Raw genomic sequence first — 15,414 nt, 5'->3', positions numbered from 1 at the left:
ACCATACCTATACATGTCCTCATCTAATATGATATGATCCCTATTCTTTTTTCCCCTCTTGTATTCTCTAGTATTGTCTCAATTGTATGTCACTTTTTGTAAGAATTTTCCTGGGGTTCTGACATCACTTGTGCCCCTTGTCAGCCTTCATTCTACATGTCACTTATTACTCTCAGTCAGCATTTATGCTTAGAGCTAGAACAGATAGATAAAATCAAGTAAAAAAATTATAGACCTTATGTTCCTCCCCTATGAAGGGATATTTCAAGAAAAAACTTTATACAACTATAAAACTTTCAAATTCTCAAGATTCCAGAGAATGATGTTTCTCAGTGTATGCCATAGGATGGTACTAGTGGTTAAGTGATAATAAAACAGTTTCCTTAGTGAAAAAACTGGAGGAGAGATGTTGAGGCAAAGTGAAGCAAATGTCTTTTCTGCTGGTCTTCTCACAGCCATGATGATACTTATGTGCACTATAAATCTCTAATACTGTAACATTTCCCAAATTCATATAACTCTAAGTATCATTTTGCATGGAGGAAATCCTGGGAGTGTCATTTTCCAGAAAACAATTTAGAAAACACTACAGAAGATTCTATTTATTCTATTCCCTCTGAGGAGGGGCTCATCAGAGCCAGGTCTCAGATCTCTATCGTTTGTCCATGGCTGCTAAAATCTCAAAGCCTGAAGGAGAACACTTGCATATTTGGGCTCAGGTTCTTGAGGAAGAGCTACTAGTAACTGTGGGAGGACACAATGAGACTGGTTCTGGGAATGCAAAAAACTGGAGACTGAAACCAACTGTTGTCACAAGGTGAAAGGTAACATCAAGAGAAAAAGTAAGTCAATGAAAGAGACAAAATTCCTTTCATTTTCCTCCTGTCTTCCTGTCTCACTCCTCTGCTATCAGCAGAACCTCACAGAAATCCTTGTGTCAGAGAAGAAATGAAAATCACAGAGTTCTAGTCCAGGCATCAAGAAATAGAGTATAGAGGTTGGATATAAAGCTGACAGATAATTGCTTACTAACTAGCATAGCTTGTCCCTTTGGTTATTCAGTACCATTGACACACTTTTGTATATATTAATATTTATACTGTTTCACAACAATAAGATGCAAGTATTCTTCATACAAACAAATATGCTCACATCATTTGTCCAAAAAGGAGGTACACAAAAATCCCAACAGCTACAGTATCCATCACAGTATCTATTTCTGAGTGATGCTATTTACTCTTTCACAATCACAGTCCCAGTGGAATATTCTGTTTCCTAAAGACTCAATTACAAAATATTGTATTAGTCTGTCCACATGCTGCTAATAAGGGCATATCATAGACTGAGTAATTTATAAGAGATTTAATTGACTCACAGTACCACATGGCTGGGGAGGCCTCCCAATCATGGTGGAAGAGCAAGGGAGATCTTCCATGGCAGGAGCAAGAGAGAGCTTGTGTAGGGGAACTCTCCTTTATAAGACTATCAGATCTCATGAGACTTTATCACTATCACAAGAACAGCATGGGAAAGATCTGCCCCCATGATTCAATTACCTCCCACCAAGTCCCTCCCACAACACGTGGGAATTATGGGAGTTACAATTCAAGATGAGATTTGGGAGGGGACACAGACAAACTGTTTCAAATATATAGGATGAAAAAATATTTATATAAAATAGTAAGGTGACAGCAAAAGGTAGGTAAAGAATGAGACCTTTTATTATATGCAAATACAAATATATCTAAATATCCATTTGACTTTTTTTTTTTTTTTTTTTTGAGACGGAGTCTCACTCTGTCGCCCGGGCTGGAGTGCAGTGGCACAATCTCAGCTCACTGCAAGCTCCACCTCCCGGGTTTACGCCATTCTCCTGCCTCAGCCTCCTGTGTAGCTGGGACTACAGGCGCCCGCCACCTCGACCGGCTAGTTTTTTGTATTTTTTAGTGGAGACGGGGTTTCACCGTGTTAGCCAGGATGGTCTCGATCTCCTGACCTCGTGATCCGCCCGTCCTCGGCCTCCCAAAGTGCTGGGATTACAGGCTTGAGCCACCGCGCCCGGCCCATTTGACTTTTATGTATATATAACTATATCCATATCTATGTAAAGGATAACCAGTAAAGAGTAAGATATGTATAGGTGCTATAGTTTTCATGGCTGTAGTTGATATTTATAAATTCCTTCTTCCACTAGCCTTTTCTCTTAGACAGCATCTTAACTGGTTGATTCGGAGTTCTTTACCTGGCAGAGTTATTGAAGGGTCTTAATCCATAGTCTTGTCAGATCCAAGAAGATGGATTCCTTTCTCTAGCAAGAAAATCTTAGAAATTCTTTTTTTTTTTTTTTGAGAGGGAGTCTCGCTCTGTCGCCCAGGCTGGAGTGCAGTGGCCGGATCTCGGCTCACTGCAAGCTCCGCCTCCCGGGTTCATGCCATTCTCCTGCCTCAGCCTCCCCAGTAGCTGGGACTACAGGCACCCGCCACCATGCCACACTAATTTTTGTATTTTTAGTAGAGACAGGGTTTCACCGTGTTAGCCAGGATGGTCTCGATTTCCTGACCTCGTGATCTGCCCGCCTCGGCCTCCCAAAGTGCTGGGATTACAGGCGTGAGCCACCGCACCCGGCCAGAAATTCTTGAGTTGTAAGATTCTCAGTATTAACTGAGTCCACTCAGATGTCATCATACAAGTTTCGGCTTCATTGTTCTTCACAATTCATGTCCTGAATTTTTCCTAAGTGGCATAGCAAGTGCTAGATTTCAATTTATATTGAAATTCTACAATTAGCACAAATAAAATATGCATCTGCTTTTTAAAGAGAAGACAGTCCTTCAGCTACAAAAACTAAGAAATTATTTTGGCTGCCATAGGAGTGCTTTTGTTCTTTTTTCTTTCAAACTGAGAATTAAAAGTGCCAAACTTATACTTTTCTGTCTGTAGATTCTCCAGTCAGAAGAGGACATCCCACCCACAGCTTTTGTAGTCATCATAACTACTATAATAATTAAGTGTAGAAGACTTAGTGCCTTTTACTGCATTGTAATAAACTAGAAGTGATTATTTTAGTTAACTGATGTGACTTGATGTCATGAATTTTTAGTACCTCATTTCCCAATTGCAAGGAAGTCAGTATTTCATTAAAAGCCATAGACATGACCAAATATATCCCAGAATCTCTTGGTATCAAGTGCATTCCAGACAGAAAAATAGCTACCATTCTTAAGGCTAGGGGCACAAGAGAAGAAAGGGGTTGGGATTTTCTTCTTGGTGGAAGATCCCCAAGAACCTGGGGCCCAAACTTTTAAGAAAGAAGTAATATCTGTATTAGCCCAATGAGGCTAATCCTGGAAATATAGTTAAGAATTTAGAGTCTGAAACAACTGCTGCTGCCAGGCTGGAGGGCCATTATCAGGATGGTCCTCATGCAGGAACAGCAATAGGATGAATCCAAGCAGTCTATTCTTTCCTTTTTCTCCTGCCTTTTTATCTCCCTATCCTGCCTTCTATTCTCAGAACTGAGTAGGAAGCATCTTAAAAGGAGAAATGAAAGCAGTGCAGATCAGCACCAGCATTACAAAGTAAACTATAGAAGGATGGGTTTGCAACTAAACGAGACAATACCTTAAGCACAAATACACCCTGAGACCTGAACTATTTGGGCATCCAGTGTAAATCTTTTAAAATGCTTCCTTAATGGTTGAATTTCAGGAGCCATTATCTGTTGCAGGAGCCATACAGGAGGAGACACCCTTTTTGTCATAAAGTACTTGCTGGTTAAAAATTTATTTCCATATGCTACATCTAATGAATTTACGTATGTAAATTCTTTAGAACAGTGTTTGTTATATGTAATAATTATTGACAATATCATCATCATATCATCTTATATCCTAGCATTAAACATTAATATACAATTGATACAATAAAGGTTAGAAGCATTTCATGTCTGATTTGTGAAACATGCAATCATGAATGAACTTGCTTGTAATAAAAATGAGCTAATACAAAAATAAGACACCTGCTATTATATCGGAAACAAAACAAAGCAAAAATCCAAATCACTGCTGAAATGTTTGAGTTGTGTGCAGTGCTAGTAACCAAATGGGTACATTTTAAAGAGCTTCCCACAAAATGTCACTATTTATGTTTCATTGTTTAATAATGTCTTAGCACACAATTTTGGCAGTGTAATGCTTTCTGTTCCAGAAAAATCGATGACAATTATTGCTTTAAATCTTCCAGAACCTGGGTTTCATTCGTCTTTCTGACTGCATGTGTTAGTGAGCATTTGAGTAAATACTGAGGGAAAACCTGACAGTATTTCTCCAAATACATAATGCTTGCTTGAATGGGATTCTTCCAAACTAGACTCTTTACATACAGAGTCAGAAAGATAATATGCACATATCTATTCTTAGCATTTCTAAAATTAGATTGTTTGCTTTTCAGTGATTACAAAATAAATTGACAAGACTACGTTCTTGTAGAACTTCTACATTTTTGTTCTAATTGCACACATTAAAATCCCATAATTTTGCTACTATTCTGGGATTATTTCTTCCTCTTGTTTTGGTGGTGGTTTACTAACTTGTTTTCAATGTCTAACTTAAACATTTATCCAAATGTTTATGTAGCAATGCCTCGCTTTCATTTGCAGTTCACTTTTCTTAATTTTTCAGAAAACCAATTACGTTATACTCAGACCAGAATCTTCCCAACTCTTGCCACCATCTCCAACTGTAGAACATAGTCAAAATAAATAAACCCGAATGAAAGAATTGAAAGACAAGCATTTTATTCACAGTAGTCCCTACATCCTCATTCAAAGATTACTCACTCATATATTAAATCTAGTTCAGATTTGTTTCTTAGCCCAAATTGGATAAGAGGAATAAAATATAAAGAAATGGGGGGCTTTAGAATCAGAGCAGAAGTAGAAATGACAGCTTACAAGAAGTAGTAAGACAAAAGAATGTAAACATCAGGTTCAAAATTATGGACTCGTTTTGCATTGGGGGCATACAGCCCTCCATTATAAGAGAAAAATGGTGCAGTCTTAATGGCCTGATGCCATCAGTGCACTGTAATAGATCCTCAGTCTGGATCAGTAAATCCACAGGGAATCACTTATCTTGGAGCCTTCATCCCTATATCTTTATACTTTGGGAGTTTGATTTAATGACTTCCAAAATCCATTTAAAATCTAAATTTATATTATTTTATAATAATTTTATAAAGAGCTTTCAGTGACATTTAAAATGTCAGAAGAGTTTGACACCTTTAAAAATATTTCTACTAAAGTTATTAAAGTAAATAAAAGTAGTTTATTCTTAATGTTAATAAATTAACTTGTGACTTAGTATGTGTCTGAAATTTTCCAGCCAAGCCATCGCATCCCCTGTCAGGCCTCTGAGCCCAAGCCAAGCCATCTCATCCTGTGACTTGCACGTATATGCCCAGATGGCCTGAAGTAACCGAAGAATCACAAAAGAAGCGAAAATGCCCTGCCCCTGCCTTAACTGATGACATTCCATCGCAAAAGAAGTGAAAATGGCCGGTCCTTGCCTTAAGTGATGACATTACCTTGTGAAAGTCCTTTTCCTGGCTCAAAAACTCCCCCCACTGAGCACTTTGTGACTCCCATTCCCACCCGCCAGAGAATAAATCACTTTGACTGTAATTTTCCTTTATCTACTCAAATCCTATAAAACGGCCCCACCCTTATCTCCCTTCGCTGACTCTCTTTTCGGACTCAGCCAGCCTGCACCTAGGTGATTAAAAAGCTTTATTGCTCACACAAAGTCTGTTTGGTGGTCTCTTCACACGGACCTGCGTGACATAAGGCACTTGTTTATGTTAGCGAATTTGTAGCAGTACTCTCTTAAGAGCAAATTCCCCTCATTGAATCATGCACCCTCTTTCTGCTTGTGAGTCTACTTTAGCTATTGAGAAGCAATATGTAGGGGAGAGTAGAGGAAGGTCGTGTGTTCTTGCTATTGCCCCACAGACAATCCAAATGGGTCTATTATCCAAGTATGTGCACTATTCATACTATTTCATCTTTCTAGTAATTGTCCATCTACTGGCTCTTACCTCATTATTATTATCAAAAACAGATTTAGATCAGACCATTAGGAAATTCATTAGCAGGTCACATTGGAGAAAAAAACCCCCTAACACATTCATGAAATTATCTATGAATTCAGTATTGCCATTTATCACCAGAATGCTTCAATGTACTAGGTTGAAAATAAGGATACCAAAACTCCTTTATTATAATTGTAAGGAATAAAATGTAAAATATAGAGATTATTTTACAGTGCCTGACACATATTAAGAGCTCAATAAACTATAGTGTTAAGCCCAGACCGTTTATTCCCCGAAGAAGACCACCAGAGTCCAGAGTCAAAGCTAAGCAGCAAGGATCTTTATTACAGGTTCGAACCTGGAACTCTCCCTCGCTCGTGAAACGAGACGGGCAGGAGAGCTCCCCCACTGAGCTCCGAGCAGTGTTATATAGTCTAAGAAAAGTGGGCATAGAGTTATTATACAAATCAGATATATGATTGGCTAGTGTTTGAACAAGGCGATTTGGCTAACTATGATTGGTTCCCGCCATTTCTGATATTTTGGTTCAAACTTTGAGGCGGGAGAGCAGGTTTATGGCAGCAAGAGTTTATCTTACTTAAACACGTCTTGTGACCTTGCCTCAGAACTTACAAAATCTCTGGTATGTGCAAAACAAAATCTCTGGTACGTGCAGAAAACCAGGTACTCACAGAACTTACGAAATCTCTGGTATGTGCAAAGATTAGAGAGCAGAACAAGGGTGTAGCGGGTGGGGGGCGGGTACACATCTATCTTTGTGTCCTTTCAATAGCACATTGGGAATAGCAATTGAGATGAAGTATGCAGGTTTTTTAAACCAAAATACCCATAAATAAATCAATGTCAAAGAAAGTGTCACATTCTTCATATATTAAGCAAATATTTATATTCATATCAAGTGTAATCATTACATTTAAAAGAGAGTCCTCATAGACAGGGGCATGCTAAACACATGCAAACTTATCAAGTATGATGACCATAAATTATGTATGTCAAGCTCTCACAGCTTCTTGATTCACAATTTAGTACACATCACATGCAAGGCTTTCTGTGTTTCCCCTTTATAAACATATTTTCCATTATTAATCTGAAATGTAAACTTCATCCATTCATTGTGAGCACTTATCATGTCCCAAATCTATACTGAAATTCAAAAGAAAAAAATATATATATACCATATGCCTTCAAGGAACTCAGTCTAGTGAAAAGAAAGATCAGCAGATAATTGGAATCCAGGAAAAGAAGTGCTAACAGAGATATTTACAACACAATACGGCACTAATGAAGAAGACATGAGTAGTTGATTGCCATACTCTGCTGGGGCATTAAGCAACACAGGAAGAGACAGTGATCTTTATCAAATTGGTTCACTCCCCAAACTTGTTCATTTTGTAGTTCTCAATGGAAACTACTGCAATAGAAGTTAACAGATACAGAGGCAAAGTAGACATATCCACATGTCAATGCCTATGCACGCCTTATCCATGGCCCAGTCCAGAAGAGGAGAAAGAGAAGAGCAATGGAAAATTGAATCAAAGAACATTAGTAGTAAAAAAAGAAAAAAAAGAAAAAAAAAAAAAAAAAAACTCCTGGTAGGTCTGTGGAAAAAGAAGCACACCACTCCATTTCTTTTAAAATCTCCCATTCCTCCCTCTTTTATTCTCCATACAAGTATTTTGAATGCATTGCTTTATTTATCACCAATGGTTTGACAAATTAGAAATAAATAACTCAATTATAAAACTTAAAAGGATCAGGGTCTAGGTTTTGGCCAAGTCTATAGAGATCTTCAGCGGTAGAGTCAGCATTCAAACTCAGGTCTGTCTGTCTCCAGATACTTTTGCTTAATCACTATCCCACACAGCTTAATGTATTGAAAAATGAGAGAGCAGGACCACATTATTACTAGGGTCATTTCCAGCTCTGGCACTCTATGAATCTATATATACCTAAAACTTCTAAAGAAAGTTTCAAACTCTATTTCTGCCCTATCCATAATTCTCTTCTTCAGTAGAAAACAAAATAATCAGGAAGTGACACCTATTGAGATGTATGCTTTGCACAGACATTTCTGAAAACTTAAGGAAGTGTTAGAACGTTGGAGTATAAAACATCTAGCCATTGTTTCCACTGACACTTTTCCTTTAAACTGATAAAAACTAATATTAGGCATAATGACAATAAAATTATTTCAAATTTGTACAGTGCATCTAAGAAATTAAAATATTAACAGAGTCATTTAATTATCAACTTTTATAAAGGGAAAAATAAGGAACAAAAAACTAAAAGAACTTGGGCAACAACACACAGTAAATTGATGGAAAAGCTGATAAGCTCCTGAAGGCTGGTAAAGTCAATTTAGTTATTAAATTCTTATTTATTTGGAAAACTAAGAAGAGCTTGAATGCACTAAACTGGAGTAGAGAACTACATTTCTTGGTGTAGCAAATACATAAAGTAAACCTGAAGACGATGTATTTTTGACCACATTAAGGGAGGAGACCGCCTCTCATATCGTCTTATGCCCAATTTCTGCCTCCAAAGAAAGAAGAAGTAAAAACTAAAAGGCAGAAATGAAATCCACAGGCAGACAGCCAGGCGCCACACCCTGGGCCTGGTAGTTAAAGATCGACCCCTGGCCGGGCGCGGTGGCTCACACCTGTAATCCCAGCACTTTGGGAGGCCGAGGCGGGCGGATCACAAGGTCAGGAGATCGAGACCACGGTGAAACCCCGTCTCTACTAAAAATACAAAAAAAATGAGCCGAGCGCAGTGGCGGGCGCCTGTAGTCCCAGCTACTTGGGAGGCTGGGGCAGGAGAATGGCGGGAACCCAGGAGGCGGAGCTTGCAGTGAGTCAGGATCGCGCCACTGCACTCCAGCTTGGGCGACAGAGCAAGACTCCGTCTCAAAAAAAAAAAAAAAAAAAAAAGATCGACCCCTGACTAATCGGTTATGTCATCTATAGATTACACACATTGTATAGAAATGCACTCTGAAAATCCCTATCTTGTTTTGTTCTGACGTAATTACCAGTGCATGCAGGCCCCAGTCACGCACCCCCTGCTTGCTCAATCAACCGCGACCCTCTCACACGCACCCGCTTAGAGTTGTGAGCCCTTTAAAGGGACAGGAATTTCCCACTCGGGGAGCTTGGCTCTTAAGACAGGAGTCTTGCCAATGCCCCCAGCCAAATAAGCCCCTTCCTTCTTTAACTGGGTGTCTGAGGAGTTTTGTCTGGGCACTTCCTGCTACATTTCTTGGGTCCCTGACTGAGAAGCGAGGTGATTGGCGGATGGTCGAGGCAGCGCCTTAGGCGGCTTAAGCCTGCCCTGTGGAACATCCCTGCAGAGGACTCCGACTAGCCCGAGGTTACGCGGATCCTGAGAGCGCTCCTGGGTAGGCATTTGCCCCGGTGGGACGCCTCACCAGAGCAGTGTGTGGCAGGCCCCCGTGGAGGATCAACACAGTGGCTGAACACCGGGAAGGAACGGGCACTTGAAGTCTGGACATCTAAAACTTGGTAAGACTGGTCTTTGAAACTTGCCCACTCCGTTTTAGTGGAAGCGTGGCCTGATCACCCATGGCATGCCTTTATCGGCACTTTGGTTTGGTTTTGGTTTTGACTTGGTTTGAATTGCTTGGCAGGATTGGTCTTGGGAACTTGCCTACTCCATTTGAGTGGAAGCGTGGCCTGATTACCCACGGTGTGCCTGTACTAGCACTTTGGTTTTTGTTTTTGACTTGACTTGGATTGCTTCATACTTTGGTTTTAGTTTTGACCTGGCTTAGATTTCTGGATACTCTGATTTTGGTTTTGATTTTGGTTTGGTGCAAACAGCAAAGTGTGTGCCCCTTTTACCCGTTCTTTGTTTTGTGGTGTTCGTGTGGTGTGAGCTTGGTGTTTTGTCTTGAAGAAGCATAGGTCAAGCACAAATAAGCCCACCCTACTAGGAACTATGTTGAAAATTTCAAAAAAGAATTTAAAGGAGACTATGGAGTGCTATGACACTAGGAAAACTTAAAACTTTGTGTAAGATAGACTGGCCAGCATTAGAGGTAGGTTGGCCATTAGAAGGAAGCCTGGGCCAGATGCGGTGGCTCACGCCTGTAATCCCAGCACTTTAGGAGGCCCAGGGTGGCAGATTACTAGGTCAGGAGATCGAGACCATCCTGGCTAACACGGCGAAACCCTGTCTCTTCTAAAAATTCAAAAAAATTAGCCAGGCACAGTGGCGGGCTCCTGTGGTCCCAGCTGCTTGGGATGCTGAGGCAGGAGAAAGGCATTAATCTGGGAGGTGGAGCTTGCAGTGAGCTGAGATCATGCCACTGCACTCCAACCTGGGCAACAGAGTGAGACGCTGCCTCAAAAAAAAAAAAAAAAAAAAAGAAGGAAGCCTGAACAAGTCCCTTGTTTCAAAGATATGGCACAGGGTAACCTGTAAGCCAAAGAAACCAGTTCCCCTATATAGACACTTGTTTACAGCTGGTTTTAGACCCCCCACCCCCAACACACAGTGGTTGAGAGAACAGCAGCATAAGCGGCTGGCAGAGGCAAGGAAAGACCAGCAGAGAGTGAGAAAGGAAAGAGACAAAGAGGAAAAGAGGCAAAGAGAGAGAGGAAGAGACAGAGAGGAAGAGACAGACAAAGAAGGAGTCAAGGAGAGAGAGAGAGAGAAAAAGAGAGAGGCAGAGAGGAGACAGACAAAAGGAAAGTCAAAGAGAGAGAGACAAAAAGAGAGAAAGAGAGAGATATATGAGTAGTTAAAAAAAAAGTGTACCCTATTCCTTTAAAAGCCAAGGTAAATTTAAAACCTGTAATTGATAACTGAAGGTATTCTCCTTAACCCTGTAACACTCCAATACCACTTTGTTGTCAGTGTAAACAAGGGCGTATCCCCAAAGCACTGAGGCCTTCCTATCAAAGAACCTTAACCCAGTAACACACTGATGGCTCAAATGCATTCAATCTGTAGCGGAAACTGCTTTGCTAACAACAACAACAAAAAAAAGTAAAAAAAATAACTTTTAGAGGAAACCTCATTGTAAGCACACCTCACCAGTTCAGAGGTATCCTAAGGAAAAAAAAAGAAAAGGGGGGGGGGAAGGGGGGACGAAATTTATACAAAAAAAGAGTATTATGTTGTAAATTCTTGTCCTGAAATAAATTAACTGGTTGTTTAAAGAAAGAAATATTTGTAATAAGTCAGAAAGTTAAGGCATGTCCAAGAATTGTCTGCAAAAGTCATGAAACAGGAAAATATTATAAAAAAGAATTTATGCAAAAACTATTGTATGATTTAAAAGTAACTAGGCCTCCTGAATGTAAAATTATAGAAAAAAAAAAAAAACAGTTTATGTGCAAGGTGTATAAGAATAGTAAAATATACCTGTGGCAAAAGGATTATAAGGAGGCATAAGAATGTACATTTTTATCTACATTAAAAACTTTAAAAAATTACTGTTTTGAAGGTTTAAGCAAGTTTTAAAACATTAATTGTAAAGAAAATTCTGTGTGTAAATATATTAGCCAAAGTTAAAGAAGTATCATCCAGTTTTTCTGTGAACTGCACATTAAAGAAAAAGCGTAACAGGTTTTTCTTAAAGCACCAACTTGCTCTTCAGCGAAAATTATAAAAGGTTAAAAAGAGTCTATAAAATTTTACCTCATGGTCAAACATTAAAAATTAAATAAATATGTCTACAAGGTTTTAATAAAATTAGGTTTAATATTAATAACACATTAGTATAAAGATAAAATTTAGCTTATCTGGTATAAAAATCATATGAGAAGCATTGTTAAATGTAAAATGGTATTTGGCTTTCTTTGGTTTAAAAACTACTAAAAATAGGTGCTAAAGGAAATTTCTCAGTAAAAAGGCATTAAGGACTATAAAGTCCACTGCCAAGGTCCCCACATTTAAAACAAAAGGTCAATTTCTTAAAAATTATATACTTGGTTTATTTTCCACTTTCCTTTCTCACCACCACCACCACCACCACCAACAACAACAAAAAAACAAAAAAACCCAAAAAACCAAAAAAAACCAAACTAGAAGTCTTTTAGCCCATGTACCACCCCCTAGAATTTCTGGTAAACCAGCACCAGCCTGAAGATCACGTTCTCATCGAAAGGTAGAAAGAAGAAAACCTCGAGCCAGCCTGGGAAGGACCCTATCTTGTGCTGCTAACCACCAAGACTGCTGTTCGTACAGCAAAAAAAAGGAATGGACTCATCACACCCGAGTCAAGAAAGCACCACCCCCTCCAGAGTCGTGGGCCACAGTCCCAGGGGAAAACCCTACCAAACTAAAGCTAAGAAAAATTTAACTCTTTTCATCTATTCTATTACTCTTTCTTCTTTCCTCATTCTATTGCTGATCATCTGGTTATTAACATAACCATGTCAATTTTGCCTCAAATTATTGCATTTAATGCTTGCCTTGTTATATACCCTGTGAGGACTTGCCAAGTCAAAGGCAGCTTTCTACTTCAGAAAAGTACTTCTGTCCTTCCTGACTCTCCTCAGACTGGGCATTAGTAAACTAGGACCATTTAATCCGAGGAGACTTTGATGAAGACCCCCGTGCCAACCAGGAGTCTTGCCCCTCAATGTAGAGCTTTTATGCCATAGTTGGTTCTGTGGACCACTAAAGAGCAAGGATGGACGACCCTAACTGGTTTTTGTAATTTCCTAAAACCATACATTCATTTCACTAGAAGATCATAGAAGTTAAAGACTTAAAACAAACTTTAGCAATTAAGACAGGATACCAAGATGCAAATGCCTGGTTAAAATGGATCAAATATTCCATCTGCATGTTAAACAGAAGCAATTGTTATGCTTGTGCACATGGCAGGCCAGAGGCCCAGATTGTCCCCTTTCCACTAAGGTGGTCCTCCAGTCGACCAGGCATGGGCTGCATGGTAGCTCTTTACCAGGATTCTACAGCCTGGAGTAATAAGTTGTGCCAAGCTCTCTCTGTTATATCCCAAAGTCTGGCACCCTGTGGGTCAGCCCCTGAGGGCCATCCAGCCTCCGACTCCCAACACTAAGTTCACTTTGTGTCTCTCACGACAGGGAGGAAACTTAGCATCCCTTGGAGACCTGAAGGGATGCAGTGAGTTTAAGAATTTTCAACAGCTTATCAATCAGTCAGCCCTTGTTCATCCCCGAGTGGATGTGTGGTGGTATTGTGATGGACCTTTACTAGGCACTCTGCCGAATAACTGGAGTGGCACTTGTACTTTAGTCCAATTGGCTATCCCTTTCACCCTGGCATTTCATCAACCAGAAGGAAAAAAACAAGACATTGTAAAATGAGAGAAGCCCCTTATGGGTCTTGGGCTCTCATGTCTATTTAGATGCAATTGGAGTCCCACCAGGAATACCAGATCAATTTAAAAGGTTGAAATCAAATAGCTGCAGGATTTGATTCAATATTTTGGTGGGTGACAGTGAATAAAAGTGTAGATGAGATAAACTACATTGATTACAATCAACAGCAACGAGCTTTTCATGAGTTAAAAGAAAAGCTCATGTCAGTCCCAGCCCTGAGGCTACCTGACCTTACACTCTATGTGTCGGAAAGAGAAAAAATGGCAGCTGGAGTTTTAACCCAGACTGTGGGGCCCTGGCCAAGGTCTATCTCTGAAAACAACTAGACAGGGTTTCCAAAGGGTGGCCCCCAGGTCTAAGGGCCCTAGCAGCAATGGCCCTGTTAGCACAGGAAGCAGATAAACTAACCCTTAGGCAAAACCTGAATATAAAGGCCCCCTATGCTGTGGTAATTTTGATAAATACCAAAGGACATCATTGGTTAACAAATGCTAGATTAACCAAGTATCAAATATCGCTATGTGAAAATCCCCACATAACCATTGAAGTTTGCAACATCCTAAACCCCACCACCTTGCTCCCAGTATCAGAGAGCCCAGTTGAAAAAAAACTGTGTAGAGGTGTTGGACTCAGTTTATTCTAGCAGGCCCAACCTCTGAAACCATCCTTAAACATCAGTAGATTGTGAGCAGTACATGGCTGGGAGCTGCTTCATCAACCCCTGCAAAGTGACTCTGAAGAAGACGACAAGCCCTGCTCCAGTCACACCCGGAAGCTAACTGGTCTACGCACGGCCAAAGCATGAGAAAACTCATCGCGGGGCTCATTTTCCTTAAAATTTGGACTTGTACAGTAAGGACTTCAACTCACCTTCCTCAGACTGAGAGCTGTTTCCAGTGTATACATCAAGTCACTGAGGTAGGACAAAAGGTTGCTATGGTCCTATTATTTTATGGTTATTATAAGTGTACTGGAACTCTAAAAAGAGCTTGTTTGTATAATGTTATTCTATACAAGGTATGTAGCCCAGGAAATGACCAACCTGATGTGTGTTGTGAACCATCTGAGCCTCCCATGACCACAGTTTTTAAAATAAGATTAATAATTGAAGACTGGTAGGGGCTCATAAATGATACAAGTAAAGTGTTAGCCAAAACAGAAAAAAAAAAAGGGTGCCCAAACAAGTCACCTTAAAATTTGATGCCTGTGCTGTCATTAATAGTAATAAGTTAGGAATAAGGTGTAGTTCTCTTTAGAAAGGAGACTATATGACAGAAAATAAGTACATCTGTCATAAATTAGGACTGTGTGGAAATAAATGTAAATACTGCTCTTGTGTCATTTAGGCCACTTGGATTAAAGAAAAAATATGAAAAAATCCAGTCCACTTTCAGAAAGGAAAAAATGTCCCTCCCTGTACTAAGGGACAATGTAATCCCTTAGAGCTAGTAATAACCAATCCTCTTGATCCTCGCTGGAAAAAAAGGGGAACGTGTAACCCTAAAAATTGATGGAGTTAGATTGGATCTTCAAGTAAATATCGTGGTTTGAGAAAAAGTTTATAAACACTCTCCTGAGACAGTATTTCAAAACTTCTGTGATAAACTAAAAGTGCCAGTACCAGAAATTCCAGGAAAACCAAGAAATTTGTTTTTGCAATTAGCCGAGCATGTAGCCCAGTCTCTCAATGTCACTTCATGTTATGTATGTGGAGGAACTGTAATGAGAGATCAATGGCCATGGGAAGCCCGAGAATTAGTACCTACAGACCCAGTTCCTTATGAATTCCTGGCTCAAAAGAATAACTCTGATAATTTCTGGGTCCTAAAAGCCTCAATTATTGGACAATCTTGCATAGCTAGAGAAGGAAAAGAATTCACTCACCCTGTAGGATGACTTAGTTGTCTGAGACAGAAACTGTATAATGGTACCACAAAGACAGTCACTTGGTGGAGTTCAAATCACACAC

The 15,414-nt window shown here is 39.7% G+C and overlaps 1 long non-coding RNA gene across 1 annotated transcript in view; it reads right to left on the bottom strand.

Annotated features, from left to right (window-relative positions):
- Positions 1-15,414, bottom strand: part of LOC105480800 (uncharacterized) — a 186,703-nt gene that overhangs the window by 13,258 nt on the left and 158,031 nt on the right. The window lies entirely within an intron of this gene.

Source organism: Macaca nemestrina, chromosome 6, assembly GCF_043159975.1.
Source record: "Macaca nemestrina isolate mMacNem1 chromosome 6, mMacNem.hap1, whole genome shotgun sequence".
Taxonomy (NCBI): Eukaryota; Metazoa; Chordata; class Mammalia; order Primates; family Cercopithecidae; genus Macaca; species Macaca nemestrina.
This window is presented reverse-complemented; position numbering and strand designations above follow the sequence as displayed.